A 19,538-nucleotide genomic window follows, 5' to 3' on the forward strand; every position below is an offset into this window, starting at 1 on the left:
CTGAATTGAATTGATGATGTCGATGACAACTTACCCAATACTCATATTGATCTGCTCATAGCTTTCTTCTCCCTCTATAAATCTTGTCCTCCATTATCTGAGGAGGAGTCCCTTCTCTGGCTTACATACCATCATCATCCCCTTCAGGAAATTTTTCCCCCTCTCTTGTCTAGGAGAAGTAAGATATCCTCCCTCTCTTTGGTAATAAACCTTATTTTAGTCAAGAACAGGACTGAGGAATCAAAAAGGGAGAGGGAGAAGAAAAGGGAGAGAGAGAGAAAGAGAAAGAAAGAAAGAAAGAAAGAAAGAAAGAAAGAAAGAAAGAAAGAAAGAAAGAAAGAAAGAAAGAAAGAAAGAAAGAAAGAAAGGAAGGAAGGAAGGAAGGAAGGAAGGAAGAAAGAAAGAAAGAAAGAAAGGGAGGGAGGGAGGAAGGAAGGAAGAAAGGATAGGAAGAGAGAGAGAGACGGAGAGAGAGAGAGAGAGAGAGAGAGAGAGAGAGAGAGAGAGAGAGAGAGAGGGAGGGAGGGAGGGAGGGAGGGAGGGAGAAGAAAACATTTCTAGGCCTTGCCTGGTCAGGATGAAGTTTGCTACCTCCAAGAATATGAGGACGCCTTGTGTAGAGTAGGCTCCTTGCCAGATTCAGTCTTGGTCTCATGGGTCTGAGATTTACTGTTTTTAATCTCTTTTCTGATGGGCATTCTAAATACCTGGTCTAGGCAGTGTTTAATTTCAGCACAGCAGGCATTAGTGTATCCATAAATGGGAGTAAGCAGCTTGTTCTCTTCTCTAATGGAATACTGAAAACATGGATAGATTGGCTCCCACTCTCAATTCTTATGCTTCCTTTCTCTAGCATATTATTGGCCAGGCTCCTGTCCATTCTCCCTGAGTGGTTCCTTGGCTTTAATATTTCACCTGAAATTGCCTTTAGCTCTCTTTCTCTGAGAAAAGAAAGGCCCTCAGAAGTGGTGGACATTTTGTGAATTGAGCAACCCATCAAGGAAGAGGTATTTAAAGCTGTTTCTCCATCATAAGAAAATGGCCACTTGGTTGGGCATTATCAATGTTTTCAAGAAAAATTGTGTGTAGGCTACCCTTCCTCATTATTGCTGTTATAATGGGAGTATAGTGGGGGTATAAACAGTGTCTCTTCATGTGGAGGAGGCTTCTTCCAGGAGAACCATGATGACATAAAATAGAAATGCTTTGGAGAGACATTGAAGCATGAATAGACATTCTGCAACTGGTTCTGGTTGATTGACCACATGGTGAGTGGGAGGCCTTTTGATTGGCTATAAAGGCATTCTAAAGGCCTGAGTCACCTTCTGCCATCTGTCTTGTCTTGGTCCTTTTAGCTATTCTTTCCATAGTTGGACTCCTTGGCTCCCAGTGTCTGCTGAAAGTGCTCTGAGGCAATGTTGCCTCAAGAAATAAGTCTTTATCTTTAGTCTCTTCTTCACTTGGTCTTTTTCTTCAGGATGAAAGCAATGGAGTCTCCAAGTTTCTGAGTTTGAAAAAGGTCTGGAGGGTGCCTAATCATCCCAGAATCCCAGAATCTGGGTTCATAATCAGTATAATAGCATCAGCGCCCTGAGGAACAAGACGTGGCATTTGGAAAGTGACTCTCTTTAACAGAAATTAGAGCCATGCTATGAGAGATGTGGTCTGCCCTTCAATAATACTTCTCCAACTCCTTTTCAATCATTAGATCACCAAAGTACTCATAATACTGTGAATTATCACTATCTGTTTTAGCATCTTATGGAATTAGTAGACCATAAACTCCCTGAATTATTAAAAACTCAGAATTGTTTAAGTGTTGTATATCTTCTAGTGTCTTGCACAGTGCTTTGTCCAGTTTGCTTTATAAAAGTCTTTTCGGTCTATTCTCACAATCACATCTCACAACTTTGAGAAACAAGATGGTTAGCTGCAGCTCGTTAGGGCTAAGTTGTGGGACCACAGGAAAATGTTATCTTGTCCCTGAGCCTGTAAAATACTGGTTTAAGGGTGACTAAGAGGGCCTAAGAGAGACAGAAAAATCAGGCCTGGATTGGAGTGGGGACTGGTGTATGGCCTAAACTGTGAGCCAAGAGAGTAATTAGCGTCTCATATGAAGTCAAGTCAAATCAAGTCACTACCAACAAATCCAGTGGACAAAATAGGATTCATGAAAGATTCAGATACAGAAGCTAAATGGGATGAAGGATGAGTACGGAGTCGGACGGGTAAGAACTATGGCAGAAATAGCACCGAATTTACAAATAAAAATCTGTCTCTCACAAGGTCACTACCCCAAGAGGGTATCCTTTCATTTATGGCAAGGGAACCACGTACTGTACTCAATCAATCAACAAGCATTTATTAAGCATCTCTTCAAGGTACTGTGGATTAAAAGACAGAATAAAACAATCCCTACTTACAAGAAGCTTGCATTCTAGTCAAGAAGATAACATGTGTGTATTCAGGATGCATGTATATAAAATAAAAACAAGGTTATTAAATACAAGGCAGTTAGGGAGATAAAGTGTTAGTTCTGGGGGTAGATCAAGAAAGATTTCTTTTAGTAGGTATTATGTTTTAAAGAAAGAGAAGGATTCCATGACTCAGAGGTAAAGAAAGGAATATATTCCAGGTAGGAGGGTGGCCAGTACAAACACAGAGAGATGGAATGGTTTGCATGAGGCCATTTTGGCTGGGCTGTTGCATGCAGGAAGTTGAGTAATGTATAGTGAATTTGGAAACATAGGTTGGGGCCAAGTCATGAGGGGTTTAATCACTAGGTAGAGGAGTTTATATATGATCCTAGGCCTAGAAGCAATAGGGAGCCATTGGAGTTTATTTAGTAGGGATCCAGTAGTGACATGGTCACCTGTGCATTAAAACCACTTTGGCATCTGTGTGGAGAATGAACTGGAGTGAGGAGAGGCTTGGGGTAGGAATACCAACTAGGAATAGTGCAGGAAATGAGGGCCTGTATGGAGGTGGCAGCCATGTGGGTAGAGAGAAGGGATTGGTTTTCAAGAGCTATTGTGATAGAAATGGAAAAGCTTTAGCAACTTATTGAGTATATGTGACGAGGGAGAATGAGGAATTGCATGGCTCCATTATCCTGGTGCCATGATGTTATGTCTTATTCAGAGATAATATTGGTCTATGAAATGGTCAGTAGATACTTGAAAACCAAATCTCTCCTCAGCTCTATATTAGTTGTTATGAGGATTACAAAAGAATATAGTCCCTGCCCTCAAGTGGCTTACAATCTCTTTTGGAATATATGACATAAAATCAATATGAATAACAATCATGGGAGAATTATTATTTCTCCTACCATTTTAACAACACTGAAGATCTCCCCAGAATCCAATTGGGAATCACAAGTATCTATTCTTGAGGCAGCTAATTGACACAGGGGATAGAGTGCTGAGCCTAGAATCAGAAAGTCCTGAGTTCAAATCCATCCACAGATACTTCCTGGTTATATGACCCTAGACAAGCCACTTAAACTCTAAATGCCTCTGTTTTCTCAGCTCTAAAATAATAATAACTCCTACCTCCCAAGGTGGTTGTAAGTATTGAATGAAATAATATTTGTAAACTGCTTATTTCAGTGCCTGGCACACAGTAGGCAGTTAATAATGCTTCCCCATTTATACCCACATGTTCTGGGAATTCATATGGTCATTATTTTTGTTCAACAAGGAGTCTTCTTGTCCTTCACACAATCAACTACAGTATTCCTTAACATCTTTGTAAGGTCTTTCAGCCCATCACATAGAATCTATTATAAAATTTCACGAGGACCAAAGCTGTCAATAAATAATGTTTTGTTTTTTATTGGGCCTGGAATGAAACTGCTGCCCAACACGAAGGTCATAGTGGTTTTGCTGGAAATCCTAGAAAAAGAGTGCACTTATCTGTGAGTGGTGAACTCAGAAAGCTGCCTTGGAGCAGGGTTGGTTATTTATTTGTTTCTTTTTTCTAAGGGGGTCATCTCTTAAAATTGGGCATATTTGCGATCCAGTGTTCAGTCCAACAAAGATTTCCTTGCTATGAAAATGTTTAGAGGAACCCACTAGCCACTGAACTTATTAGTTGGAAATGAATGCTTATTGATTCCAAATATTGATCTCAGACTTTAGATTAAAAACAATACTTCTCAAAAGCATAGTCAAAAGGGTTTAAGGACCAAAGTGAAACACTAACTTGGATTGGTTCCTAGATGACTGATTGATTACAACTGATCCCACTGCCCTGGATCATAATTCACTGTGATGCTACCTACCTGAGCTCCAAAGCTGGCCCTCACTGAACTATGTACTAGGTATGAATGACAGACACTCAATTGAGGGCTGTTAGGGGCTTTTTTTGAGATTCGCCCTTCAATCCATTTCACATACCTGGCTTACATTAAAAATGAGGCTTGCTGAAAAGTCCTCAATAGGGATGGAGCAATTACAATATAAGTGGTCTCCAGTGGATTCATTCACCTGACGAGGCAAAATTCTGTTTTGTGTAGATGCACATAAGCTATATTCAAATCTAACACCTTTCGAGAGGGCTCTATATATGGGAATGAATTGTACAGAAGCCACTATGTAAAGAACACGCTTAACAAACGTGCCAAACATTGACTAGGATAGTAGAGACTGGTCGAGGTGCCAGGAAGGTCTGAGTTCAAATCCTGCTTCAAACATTAGTTATGTGACCCTGGGCAAACACTTGAACATTCAGTACCTTGCTTTCTTCATCTGTAAATAGAGAGGGTTAAAGGTAACAGAGGGTGTGAGGAAGGGAAGAAAGGGGAGAAAAGAGGGGAAGGAATCACCATAAATAATCTCGTAAGTACTGTAACTATTATTACCTATATCTTATAGATTGAACCTCCTAGCAGGTAAGTGATAATAATATCTAACATTTACATAGTACCTACTATGCGCCAGGCATTATTCCAGGTGCTTTATAAATATTACCTCATCTGATCCTCACAATGATCCCAGGAGTGAGGTGCTATTATTATCCTCATTTTACTGTTGAGGAAACTGAGGAAAATAAAGGTTAAATGACTTGCCCAGGGCAGCATAACTAGTGTCTGAGGTCACATTTGAACTCAGGTCTTCCATCTTTCTGTCCCCAAGCCCATCGCTATCAGATGCCTTCTATAGCTTCTAAGTTTCCTTCCAGATCTAAACATATGATGATATAAAGTATCTTTGTTGCTTCTCCTGTTGTTGAAAAGCAGCAGAATACCAATGGACGGTCAAGTAGTCCTGGGCTCAAATTCTGTTTCTGATGCTTACTAGCCGTGTGACCCTGGGCGTGTCACCTAAGCTTTCTTTGTCTCAATATCCTCATCGACAACATAGGGAAAGCAAAAACACATATCTCCAGGGGCTGTGCTAACATATGCAAAGCCCTTTTCAAACCTTATAGTGTTATATATGTCTGATACTTTGTTTTGGGAGCGGACCTCTGACTTCATTGCTATAGGAACCTACCAAGGAGGAAACTCTCATCTATGAAAATGGATCACACCAACAGATCACAGCAACTGATGGTCTCAGAGAGCTGGTAACAGTAGCGCTGTCAAACTCAAAATTGAAACACGTCTACTAATCTGTACGCAAAGATGCCCTCAGTCTTAGTACTGATTTGGCTTTAAAATTTCAGATTATCTGTTTTATTGTGTTTTGATTTATTTTGTTAAATATTTTACCCTTGGGAGGAATGACTGTTTTTGATCTTCCACCCTACCCAGCACTTAGCATAGCGCCTGGCATACAGTAGGCATTTAATAAATGTATGTTGACTGATTTGTCGGTTGATTGGTTGACTTCTGGTTTAGGGAACTGAGAGCTGCTGGCTTGTCCAGATTCACACAGTTAGGATGCATCAAAGATGAGACTTAAGCCCAGCTCCTCTGACTCCAAAAGCAGCTTTCGGTCTACTATACCATGCTATCTTTCTTAACAATGTGATTTGTTGTTGTTGTTGACAATAATAATACCAAAAAGAAACATGGTGAAACAAGGCTCGAAGCCAAGCGGTCTCAAGTTCAAATCCAACTTTTGACCTATATTGGCTATACAAGTCTGGCCAAATCGCTTAATCTCTCAGTTCTTTTGGCTTTGTTGGGTAATTGGCATGTATTGCTCAATAAATCAATATGCTCAAAGACGGAACCTCTGTTTCCTCAGTCATTTCATCTTTCACCCACCACACAGAGCAACTGCAAACTTTTAATGGTAAAGAAAACTCCTTCTTCTGGGAGTTTTTGTATCAATGAAAACTCAGGTCCAGTTCTTACTGTAGTAGGAAGAGGAGGACGAAGAGAACATGGAAGAGTTGGAATTTTGTGAAGACCAAGCACCGTAGTCGCAATGTTTCACCTACTTTGGAGCTTCTTAACTATTTTTTATCATGGACCTCTTTTGTAGCCTAGTGAAGAAGCCTACAGAGTCCTTCTCTGAATAGCATTGTTTTTGTCTTTGTTTCTAAATTCATTATTGAAGGAAATGATAAATTTCAATCAGAGATTTGTGAAAAGAAAGATATATACATATGCGTGTGTGTATATATATATATACACACACATATATACATACATACATATATATACATACATACATACATATATACACACATACATATATATGTGTGTATATATGTATACACACACACATACTCCAAGTTCATGGACCTTATGGAGCCCAGGTTAGGAATCCTTATTCTCCTTGTACTATGGGCAAAACCTTCTTGTTTTAATGCTATGATTCCTTCTAGCGTTTAGGTATTCCCATTGTTTTAACAATCCGGCTAGCAGCTTCTGTGGGGGTATAAGATCCACCCACAGCCAGCACCCAGGAAGCTGCCGGCACGCTGGGAAAGCACAGGTTCTTTTGATCTGCTTAACCAAGGAAAGCAAGGTGAAGGGGTTGACAAGCTTACTTTAATCCAGCATACAGACAGCATTCAGTTAGTTCAGGGGAGAAAGCCAGCACCCTGAACTTCAGAACAAATACAAACAAATTACAAGCTTACTTCAGGGGAAGAGACCAGCACCATGAGCTTCAGAACATTCATTTAGTTCAGGGGAAAAAGCCAGCACCCTAAACTTCAGAACAAAATACAAACAAATTACAAACATCAACATATAGACCCAATACAATTCATAGTTACCAACATCTAGGTTCAGCCCGAGAGCTCAGAACAAGGGCTGGCCCAGAGTCACACTCACCACCACTGCTGCTCCAACCGAAAAGGGATCTTCAAGCTGTCTTCTCTCCTCTTATAGAGTTTTTGACATCATCAAGCATCGCCTGAATGACCAGAACCGATTGGTTCTTGAGCTGGTCCCTCCCCCTAGGACCCTGGGAGGTTCACATCCACGTAGACTAGGTTAACACCCAATAGGGCATGGCTCTGGAGTTAACACCTCCCCTTAGCCAGCCCCATGAATCATCACAAAGAGGCAGACCTAAACCCACGTGGTCTAAAAGCCTTTGCTGTCCCAGACATGTAAACTAGGCCCTCCCTGGAGTTAGCACCAAGGTTCCACACCTAACAGGGCTCTGGGCCTGGGGCCCAGCACCCATCAAGGCCCAATGAAACAAACCGAGTCACTCAAAGAAAACAACGGCCATTCTGCTCACACCTATCTGTCTTCTAATGTCTTCTAGCACTCTGGCAGAGCAGATCCTGGGAAAGGAAGGCATAATAAAGTAGATAGGATCTCAACCGGTCACTAACATAAGGGTAAGATGTGAGCAGGTAGAGAAAAGGAATCTCTACTAGGAGAGATGGAAACAGACCAAAGGTATGATTGACCTATGGGTCATACATGCAGAAAACTGGGTCATTTGAGGTTCCGGAAGCAAGCAGAGACATAACCACAGAAAGCCTTGAACGAAAGGCCAAGGAATCAATCATTGATCCAAAACCCCCTCAGCTATGCCGGACACGTCTGCACAAGGGAAGAAGTGGGATTTTTACTTTCATTCATACCTCTGGATTATATGTTGTAGGAATAGAGAGCTAAATTCAGCTAAATCGTTTATTTACCCTAATCTTGATCACTGGGGACCTGATAGAATCTATAGATATCTATAATCCACAGCTCAACAGATCAAGTCCTAAACAAATCCCTTTCCTGGAAGCCAAAACAACTTGAAGGATACGACATAACCTATTAGAAGGGAAGAAAAAAAAAGGAGAAAAATTCCACAAATTTAAGCTTTCCCTCACCTGATTTCCATTTTAGCATTCAAATAATGAAGGTAGTAAGGGTAGGGAGTGGGGGTGGGGAGGGAGAAAGAATTTCACAAAAACATATTTCTCTCCAAACTGATAATAGAGAATACCACCATCTGACCCATCTTTGGCTCACCACCACTCCTACCATCATTGTAATTAGATCAAATATTTACGTTTGTAAATGATTAGATTATAGAACACACAAATAGCATGCTTAAAAAGCAACAGGGCCCTTTCTTTATCAGATTATGGGATGTCGTTTCATGCCCTTGCTGGCTCAACGGTACAGTGTTTATGTAGAGCAGATACGTATTTTCCTAGTTTCCCATTCTATATCAGCCTAAACCTATTTCACACAGCAGTTCATCATTAGAGCTTATTACTGCATTACCATTGTTAACAAGGAATAATAACGCATATACCTTAGTCTTTCTTAGCTATAATAAGTCTTATGGAACAAGAGCACCTCAAAGGCCCCTGGCTTCTAAAAAATGATTAAATTTCGTTCAGATCACAGCATGCAACCCACTTCTGGGCATAGTATCAAAGCCAACTCCATAGGTGCCATCCGAGGCAATGTGCACAGTTCCTGCCTCAGGTTTTAGACAAGACTAGTTTGCATGCATTATATTGCTAGAGCAGATTGCCTTTTACCAAAATCCTATGCATTTTGGCACTTGGAGAGTATCTTAGATGGCATTAACTGTAAAACATTTCCTTGTACATAATGATGGTTTTATTTTGCGCACATGCATGGGGACAAGTTTTAAGATAAAGAACTCGGGAAGTAAGACAATCTTTGGACAAGAGAAGGGGGGAAAATCTATTGTTGACAATTAAAATTGGTTGTTGTTTTTTTTTAGTCTTGACAGCCTTTTCAGAATTTAGAGGGGGAAAAATCCACATGGTTATTTTAATAATTGCTCCCCCAAATTACACTGTTACAGGAATGTATGGGAAATACAAGTTACAATGATTGCAAAACACCTGGAGAATTAGAGCCATTGTTTCCACAGTATATTTCTGTAGTAATAAGACAAGCCTTGTCAATAACTGATAAAAATAAATGTAGAGAGACCTGGAGCTCATTCTAATAAGGAGAAACCTTTCCATTTGCCTGTAAAAGGCTGTGGCCTCCAGCACATTTTCCCATCACTAAAGCAGTCTCTCAAGTCATGAATGTGTTAATTGATATGCTTGTATAAATTTTAGTAAAGCCATAATATTTTTGCATGGCAACTATTAAAAATATTTTTTTCTCTTAATTTCACCAGGGAGGCTGAGACTGAATTTTTCCCTCTTGCAGGAGGGAATAATTTAGATTTTCTTCCATCCCTGTCAGAAGTTGAACAGACGAACAAAACAGATTCTTCAGAGACAATTTTACACAGAGTTACATCCATCCAATTCAATTATAAATTAAATTGACTAACGAACCATAGCTCATTATGGGAATCAATTACTCAGAACTGTCTTTGGACCAAAAATGTGGAAAATAAAAAATAATGGTCATACTTCAATATACCAGATTGTCGGCGTTCGAAAGCTCTGTTTTCTCTAGCTTGGCATAGTCCAACGCCAAAAAGAAATGATAATCATTTGTTTTACTGCTTGTAGAGATGTTCCCATTTTATGAAGACTAGTTAATTCTTGAGTTTTAATCTCTTTGGGACCAGCACCTTAGGCTGTTCCAAGATGACAGGCCAGCCCTGGAGATGTACCATCACATGGGGATCGTTCAGATCAACTTATGTAAATGTGTTATTAAAAGGGGCCTCGTTTTTTTGCCCCTAGAGATGCACAAACAATAGAAGTGGAAAATCCCATGAGGTCACATGGAAGGAGTTTTATTAATAAAATCATTCTCATGACACAGCCGCTATGGTTGAGGATGATTCTCCAGAGTATTAGCGGATCTGAGGCTGAGAGAAAGTAAACCTGAGGATAATCCAGTGGTCTTCTTAGTTAAAGGTGGTGGTGAAGAAAGAGTGTTTAAACATTCCCTTCCTCTGTAGTCATTCTCCTGTTGAAGTCTGTAGCCCAGAAATTGGTTATTTGCCACAATGAACATTTTAAAGGACACTTGTTATGGGAGTGGATATGAGTTGGCCAGGCAGATAGGTGGCACAGTGGATAGAGTTGGGCCTGGGGTCAAGAAGACTTGAGTTCAAATCCAGCCTCAAATACTATCTGTACAACCCTGGACAAGTCACTTAACCCTTTTTGCCTCAGTTTCCTCATCTGTAAAATGAGCTGGAGAAGGAAATGGCAAACCACTCCAGTATCTTTGCCAAGAAAACCCCAAATAGGGTCACAAAGAGTCAGACGTAACTGAAAAATGACTAAAAACAACAGCACGAGTTGACAGAATTCCCCACTGGATTTGTGATTTTATCCATGTGGATAACTCCCTCCCACAACGCCCAGTGATACCCATCCTGTGTGACACTTAGACAAACCATCCCGCTGGTTCATCAGTAGGGGTCCTCCCAATGTGCTGAGGGACTTCCCCGTGTTCTCTTGACTTTGCCCGGAGGCCATTGGCACACATGAGCAGCCCATTGGTTGAGTATCCCTTGCTATCCACTGGTCATCCTTCCCTTTTGCTACAGAACCATCCCATGATATTTTTTTTGGTCCTACATTTCTCTAACGACCTTCTTTACCATGCGAGCAGGCGTGGGCATGCCCAGATATGATGTACCACGGCATGAGGCTTTCTAACAAAGGCATCCTGTTCAGACTTAGCAGTTATTGTGTAATAACAAACAATAATAGTAAGAGTTAGTATTTACATAAAACTTTAAGGTTTGCAGATCGTTTTACCCACGCTACCTCACTTGGTCATAACAACAATCCTGGGAGGAAGCACTATTATTATCCCCATTTTACACATGAGGAAACTGAGGCAAAAGGGGGTTACAGAGCTTGCTTAGGATCACATAACTAAAAAGCGTCTAGGGCTGGATTTGAACTCCCAGTCCAAACCTCTCTCCATTGAGCCACTAGCTGCCTAAGGTCCCTTCCAGATCTGATTCTGGAACCCAAAAACATCTCTGCGCCTCAGTTTTCTTATCTGCAAAATAAGGGGAGGGGTTGAACCTGATGACCTCTAAGATGCCTTCTAGGTCTTCATCCATGACCCTATGACTTCCAACAGTCATGAAGCAGCTAGGACACTCAGATCACTTATTTATGCAGAGACTTCTTCTGGGAGTGAAACTACCCAGACCTCCTTCAGTTCTCCATCAACTAGTGCTTAGAGAATGGGAAGGGAAACAAAGACGTCCAGCTCAAATGGTCACCTAAGGAACATCAAGTTGAAAAAAAGGAAGCATGCATATATGTATCTATGTTTATAAATGCATGTGTGTGTGGACATAGGCAACATATAAATGTATATATTCAGTCCTTTCAGCAGAACTGAAGGTAACTTGTTTTTCACCAAGGGAAAGCTGGGACAGGTCCATAAGGACAAGGTAAGCCTAATATGTTCAGTGCTCACTTTATTTGAAAATTATATATATATAATACATATATATGTATATATATACACACATACATACATACATATATACATATATGTGTGCATATGTGTATGTGTATATGTATGTGTATGGGTATGGGTATGGGTATGGGTACAGGTACAGGTATGTGTACGGGCATGGGTATATATGTATATATGTGTGTGTATGTATTTTATATATGTCACATATAATATATATTATATTTTATATTATAATAATATATATTATATAATATACAAAATAAATGGGGGAGAAGAGAGAGTGGATTCCAGGCATTAGAGAGAGTCTGTGCAAAGACAGAAATTGGCTATAACATGATACTATGCTATAGAAAATGGTAGAAATAGGATATAATGCTAGAAAATGCTCTATCAATTTCCTGCAAGTCTGAACCCCTGGCCGATTTCAGATTGGAAGCGATTTGCAGAGTTACTTAAAAAGATGTCAGAGAAGGGACTCTGTGTGTCTAGAAGAATTCCTGTGGGATGCACATTATGCCAAGTCCTTCTACTCTGACTCCGTTCCAATATCAGGCCAGGCCTGTTGTTATTCCCAAATGAGGCTAGGAACTCAAGAATGACAGTCAACTATCAGGCCGCAACATCACAGCATGGCATGTTTAAGAAGTGACATTCCCTTCCCACCTTCAAACCCTACAAGTAGGAAATCATATTCAATACTTCTGATCATTTTTTTTCAGAATGTTAATGTTATATTTTTATAGGTATCAGATGTTGAGTAATGATGCATTACATGCATAGAGTGGCATCTCATAGAAATTCGTCAGTGTTATAAGAAGCAAATACCTTTCTCCATGATCGCTGCGGGTGGCAGTGAGATGGAGGAGGGGTAACACCTTATTGCAGTAATATGCAAAGAATTCCAGTCTAAGCAGTCCAAATGAGCCTTGCATCACATCACTGTGGTTCTTGGCAAAGCCTTCTGCTGCTTTAATTTTAACCAATTAGAAGAGGCAATCTCCTTTCGTTCAGAAGTATATTAAAAGATATCACATTCAAAGGCTGGACATGCACTCAATTAATTACTGGTGTCCTGCTAAAGGTCTACCATTAGCTATTGCCATGACAACCTTTGGTAGGCCTCAACCCACCTGTTGCAAGCTAGAAACAGCATTAGACAGTTGGTTCCTGCACTCGGCCTCCCTCTGGCCTGTGGGGAATTCGTACTAATTAGAATTAGTTGTCCTTCTGTAGTCCAGCTCCTGACACAAATGGCTTTCTGTAGCTTTTTGTTCCACTTGAGGTCACAGACAAAATAGCCCGTGCTATGTTTGAAATGAAGCAAGGCAATAGAAAAGGTTTTTATGTAATTGGTTAATAGAGTTTAGCATTTTAACGAATATCTTCAGTGTGGGTTTCCTGCACGGAAGCTTATTTGCTTTCTTCTCCTCTTAGCCAATAATTATTTAGGATCACATGCGATGTCATTTTAATATAGTTTGTTCAGGTATCATTAAGCCACTGTCAGGCTTGGCTGCCTGTCGAACAAAATGAGTGACCTTTAAACATGATCGGTGCAAGCAGACCCGCGATGGGGGTGGTGTGCAGAAGGACAGACGGCAGCGGAGAAGTAGAAAGAGACTTTTACACTTGCCAAGAGGAAAACTTGACTGAATCCTAAATCAGATGAAAAGAGGGGGGTGATGCAGCAGAGCAGGCAGTCAACAAAGAAGATCGCTAGGATTCCTCAGCTGATCAAACCACAGGAAGGCTGTGGCCCACAGACTCAGTGAGCCTGAGCCTCTTCTAACAGCAGGTGAAACAAACCAGGGCATGACTGGAAAAGAGCTTGCTGAAGATTTTTGGACATAATTGACATTCAACAATTCTTTAAGTTGACTTCTGAGTCTTTAGATCAAGGGCTCTTAATGTAAGAAATGCAAAACAAAATAATAGTGATAACCACCATGTATGTTGTTCAGTCACAGCCAACTCTTCATGACCCCATCTGGGGTTTTCTTGGCAAAGATACTTTGCTATTGCTCATTTTACAGATGATAAAACTGAGACAAACAGGGTTAAGTGACTTGCTCAGGACCATAAAGCTAGTAAGTATCTGAGTCTAGATTTGCACTCAGGCCCTTCTGATTTTAAGACTGGTTCTCTATCCACTTCGCCACCTAGTTGCCCTACTATTACAGTGTGTTAAAGTTTGCAAAGGACTTTACCTATGTTATCTCATTTGATATGTCATTTCAAAATATTTTGCTAACTTTATTTCAATATAATTGGTTTTCCTTGCAATCCTATGCATTTTATTTTATGCATTTAAAAATATTCTGAGAAAGGGCCCATAGACTTCACCAGACTGACAAGGTTCATGATGCAAAAAAAAAAAAAACGGTTAAGAATCATTACTTTAGAGATAAGATGATGGATTTAAAGCTGGAAGAGATGGCAAAGGCCATCTCACTCAACCCTCTCCTTTTGCATCTGAGGAAACTGAGATGCAAGAAGTTTCGTGACTTGCCCAAGGTCACACCACAGGTTCTCTGACTACAGGACCGGTAATCTTACCACTCTGTAATTCACTGAATGAGGAGGTACCTGCTTTATACATCACCTCCTACTAAATCAAGACACAAGCTTTCATCACTGGGGCAACAGAAGGTAAGAAGCAAAGCATCCAAGGTCTTTGATGAATAGATTCAGAACCATTTTAGTTATTTTTGGAAATGGCAAAACTCCAAGGTACATAGGAAGTACTCTCGCCTAAAGAATTCCAGTTAATATTTTCACAGGGCTGGCAGATTGGAGTCTATAGGGCGTCTTGCTTTGTGTAGGGAAAAGAAACAAGATCTCATCTGGCCCCTTTCCACTTTGCTCTCGGCACCCGAGTCTCTAAGAATCAATCTATGAGATATTTGTTCCTGCTTATATAAAAAGCTAGGTGGCTAAGTAGATAGAATGCTGGGCTTGGAGTCAGAAAGACCTCAATTCAAATTCCAGAGCAAATATTCTGCTGAGTGACACTGGGAAGGACATTTAACTCCTCTCAGCCTCAGTTTCCTCATCTATGAAACAGGGATAATCATAACACGGACTTCACAGTTTTCATGAAAATCAAATTAAATAACATATGGAGAGAACCTTATATACCTCAAAGCCTTACATAAATGCTAGCTATTATTACCATCATCATTATTATTATAATGAATTCCTCTAGGTATAGTATAGGTTTCCTGGGTATCTATCCTGAAAGTTCATGAACACCTAAGATGTAAATATGGTCTTGAGTAAGAGTGGCCTGAGAGGGAGCATGATATAGCAGATAGAAAGCCAATCTAAATGTCTTAAAGACCTGGGTTCAATACATATTGGCTGTGTGGGTCCCTGAACATAGACTAAGGCCTCTCAATACACGCAGGTACCTCTCTAAGACTATTGGTTGTTATTCAGTCATTTCAGTTATGTCTGACTCATCGTAAGTCCATTTGGAGTTTTCTTGACAAGGATCCTGGAGTGGTTCACCATTTCCTTCTCCAGCTCATTTTACAGATGAGGAAACTGAGGCAAACACAATTAAGTGACTTGCCCAGGGTCACACAGCTAAAAAGTGTCTGAGTCCAGATCTGATAGAAAAGGTACTAATCTGTATTAGTAGAGAAAGTTTCTCACTGAGAATTCCCAGTACCAATCCTAGCTCTTTTTTTTAAACAAACAAAAAAAAAAGAGTGAACCAATTAAAGATTTGTATTCCAGGCAGATGGGTTCTGATATATGTAAGTTGTTTTGAAAACCAATGTTTACTTTTTCATTAATAAGAAAATGTAAATAGTTTTTTTTTTAATAAGGTTCCAACCCACATCCCAAATTCATTCTCCAACCTTCCATATCAAGCTCATGTTCTACAACATGGGCCCAAGGCCAAGAACCAATATCTCTCTTCTTTTCACTGTCTCTGAATCTGAATTCTACAGCGATAAGAGGCACTTCAAAATGCCTAAAATAGACAGAATTGGGAATGTCTGAGCCAAGGTAGGACCTAGCTACACATAGATAAGCCAGAACTGCCTTGGTGATGGTATTCAACGTGAAATATACAAATGTGAAATATGCAAAAGAAGATCTCTGAAAAAAAATCAAAAAGGAGGCATGCTTTCAAAGATACATTTTAATTGTGAAAATTAACTATTTTTTTCAGAAAATTTTTTTAATCATTTTATCTGAGAGTCAGTGTGGAACAGTGGTTTAGACGGCCAGTCTTGGGATCAGAAATCAATCAAGCAATAAGAATTTAATAAGTACCTACTACCTGCTATAGGCTCTGGGGTAACAACAGATGAAACAATCCCTGTTCTCCAGGAACATACACAAACCTATGTGCAAATTCAATAGATTCAGAAGATCTGGGTTCAAATTCTGCCTCTCACAGTCACCAATTGTGTACCTATAGGCAAGGCAGCGGATCACCTTTGCCTCTGTTTCCTTACCTGTAAAATAAGGGAATTGGCCTGGATGGCCCCAAAGGTCCCTTCCTTCTGTGATTCCCAACAGCCTAAGAACTATGTGACCTTGGACATGTCACTTAACCTCAGGGACTCTCTAAGACTCTAAGTTACAGATAAGTTATTGTTCTACACAAGTGGAGGGAGTTTCCATGCCTGAATTTCCCACATGATTTCAATGAAAGGTTCCAATGTGGGGGTGGGGGTGTGGAGCAGAGAGCAATTGCTCTCACAATAGCAACAACAACAAAGATGACCACAAAAGAAAGAAACCTTGAAAACTTCCCAAAACGGATTCCGAAATATTCATCGTCTAGCAACGGACCTCACCACCCTTTTTGTGTGCTGGGGGACTTAATATTCATTTATTTATTTGATTTTTTTTCAGTTGCATCCTTTGCTAAAAGCTACAGGGAGGAAGCATAATAAAGCCATCCATTAAAGCATTTAAAATAGATAACAGCAGTAATAATAATAGCACAAGTGAAACTCAGCCACATAACACAGTATAAACAGCGGCGCCCCTCCAGCTGAGCAGGCCAGATTAAAAAGTTAATAAGCTTTTGCGAGATAGTGACAAGCAGCGCATTCCACAGAAACATCCCCCTCCACCGGCTCTCCAAAGCCTAATGGTTATTAGGGACACATCATTTGATCTTAAGTGTGTATAGGGAGAGAGTTGATCACTGAGTACAGAGACTCTGTGGAGAAGGAACCTAGTCCTGTGCATCTACAGTATGTCGTTTCTGAGTGCTACTGATTCAGAGAAGAATCCACAGACATTCATTCTGGTTTGTTTTCTACCATATGCCTGGTTCTCATGGGAGAGTGTCAATACAGTTTGACATTCTACCCTTATCTCTTCCTCTCTTGAGGTTCTAAGTGGGAAACACATGACTGACTGACTATAGTTGGAAGAAACCATGGTAAATGCTGGTGTAGCTTCCTCAGTTACCTAATGCTGGTTCTGGTATCACCCAGACAATCACGAGGAGTTAAGGTCTTAGCGGGGTTGTTAATGGAGGCAGAGGCAAAGCCGAGGGGCAGTTGGTCCTGACAAGAGAATAGGACCTCAATTTCCAGGCTATCTGAGTCCACAGCTAGATTGGGGATTGTCTTATTTGGATCTCCTTGGCAGATAAACGCCTCATGGCAGAGATTCATAGTAACCTGAATGGCTTCCTCATTTTGATGAATACATGACTTCTCAATGGACCACAGCTCTAATTTAAGATTGGGAGAGGCCAAAAGCCATGCAGCATATTCCATTAGCCATGAGTCACATTTGGGCCCCTCTTAAGTTAATGACTGTCTCTTCCCTTAAACTTAGTCTTTGTTTACAATATTCCAGGCCCTCAGAAAAACCATATAGAGAGAATGAGATGAGAGAGAGGAGGTTCACAGTGATTGATAGTTAGTTCTAAGGCCTGGTAACTCACCCTATATTTAATCTTTTCAATATGACCTTTCTCATTTCTTTTTTTTTTCTTAAGCCACAAAGGCATTTTTCTGAAAAATCATCTGTTGCAAGAGGCCCCAAAGCAAGTGTAAAAGAGAGAATAAAATCATTTGTCAAAATTGTGTGAATTTGTAATTCATAATAGGCAACAGGCAATTTAAGGAGATAGTTTTCTGCTACTGACACCTCTGTCAAAATAAATGTGAGGAAGATAATTATAGTAATTAACAAAATAGTTAATTACACTTTGTCATGAGGTAAGGTTCAGTTTGATTTCTGATTAGGAGGAGATCGATACCAAATTCTTTTTTCTTCATAGCTGATTATTATTATAAGCTTAGGCTAAGGATACAGATCAGTTTCCCAACCATGGCCCTTCCTTGGGAAAACATTACGTCAGCTTCAAGTTGCCTTGCTCTCCAAATCTGCAACTCCCTCCAGCTCTCACCAACGAAAGTTTTATGTTCGATTTCACCATGCCAAACGCAAAGTTTTAGAGCGCTAAGTAAGACATATTTTTCTGATGAAAGCATTTGCTTCCCTGCTGGAAAAATAATGCTTCTCAAAGAATTTCGCATCTGGAGAACTCCTCGGTTCTGTTAGTCCCAGAACCCCATGACCCAACAGCGAATGAAATCCAACAGCCAAATGAACAAAGAGAGAGAATATTCAAATACCTTTGGCCTGAGTCTATCGCTTATGGCACCCCTTAGTCAACATGAAGCCAGCTGAGAAACTGGCATTCCTCAGGGATAATTATCTCAGAGGTGAGGAGATGCGTCTGCGAGTATGTTTGTGCGTGCCCATTTGTCTGTTGTGGTACTTTTGGCGTCCGTTTAGCCTACACTGAAGGTCCAAAAACATTATAAATGGGCTGGGAGGAAACACATAGGCTTCATTTCTTTAGTAATTGAAGCAATTAGATAACCTCTCTCTTGGATGCTGATAGCGTTACTCATTAAGTTCCACTGTGCTTACAATCGTTTTCTGCCAACTGTAACCTTAAAAAAGAAGATCGATGTAAGGCTTTATAATGATGGAAGATTGCTTTGAGGGTGGGGAATACTGTTCCTTTGTACATTTCCCTTCTACACCAACCATATCAAGAGAGAATTTGCTTTCTCAGTGGGAAAAACGTTGTCTCCATCTTTTCCAGGATGGAGGTTGCCAGTGCTTCCCTTCACAAGGACAGGGACCTCAGAGTTGAAGGTGGGGATGACTTAATTTTCATTTCTTGGAAAACAGGAATAGGAAAAAGAGGAGAATGGGGCAAGAAGATATTGACTCAGTTTTTTTTTTCACTTCTAAGCACTCATTCACTACCTCTTTCTGTTCCTCCAACATAGAAGCATTCCATCATCACCTATACATCGTCTTATCCTGCCATTTGACTACATAGCGGTCACTTCCTTCGGGGTCCTGATGAGCTCAGGTTCTGGGGCTGCCATCTCAAGAAATACTCTTGTTCTATGGCCCAGCTTGCTTGTTATTATGGATTTCCCATTTACATTTATAAGTAAAGTGATGAAGACAGTGATAATCCATCAGCTCCTCTATCACTGTCTGGGGTCCTCAGATGCTTTGGAATCCTTTGTTCATGTTTTTAAGCCATGTTTTCTCTTTTTTCCCATGGAGTGATACAATCAAGTAGATTTCACAGGTTTGTTAACCAGTGCTTTTTGAGAGCATGAACTAGTGATCAGTGAGTGGATAGATTGTAGTTTCTGAAGTCAGAGGGCTTGATGTTGTAACCTGAGTCTGCCATTTGCTGCTGGTATGGCCTTGGGCAAGTCACTTCATCTCTGGGTCTCCATTTCTTATTGTCAAAATG

Source organism: Trichosurus vulpecula, chromosome 4 (assembly GCF_011100635.1).
Source record: "Trichosurus vulpecula isolate mTriVul1 chromosome 4, mTriVul1.pri, whole genome shotgun sequence".
Taxonomy (NCBI): domain Eukaryota; kingdom Metazoa; phylum Chordata; class Mammalia; order Diprotodontia; family Phalangeridae; genus Trichosurus; species Trichosurus vulpecula.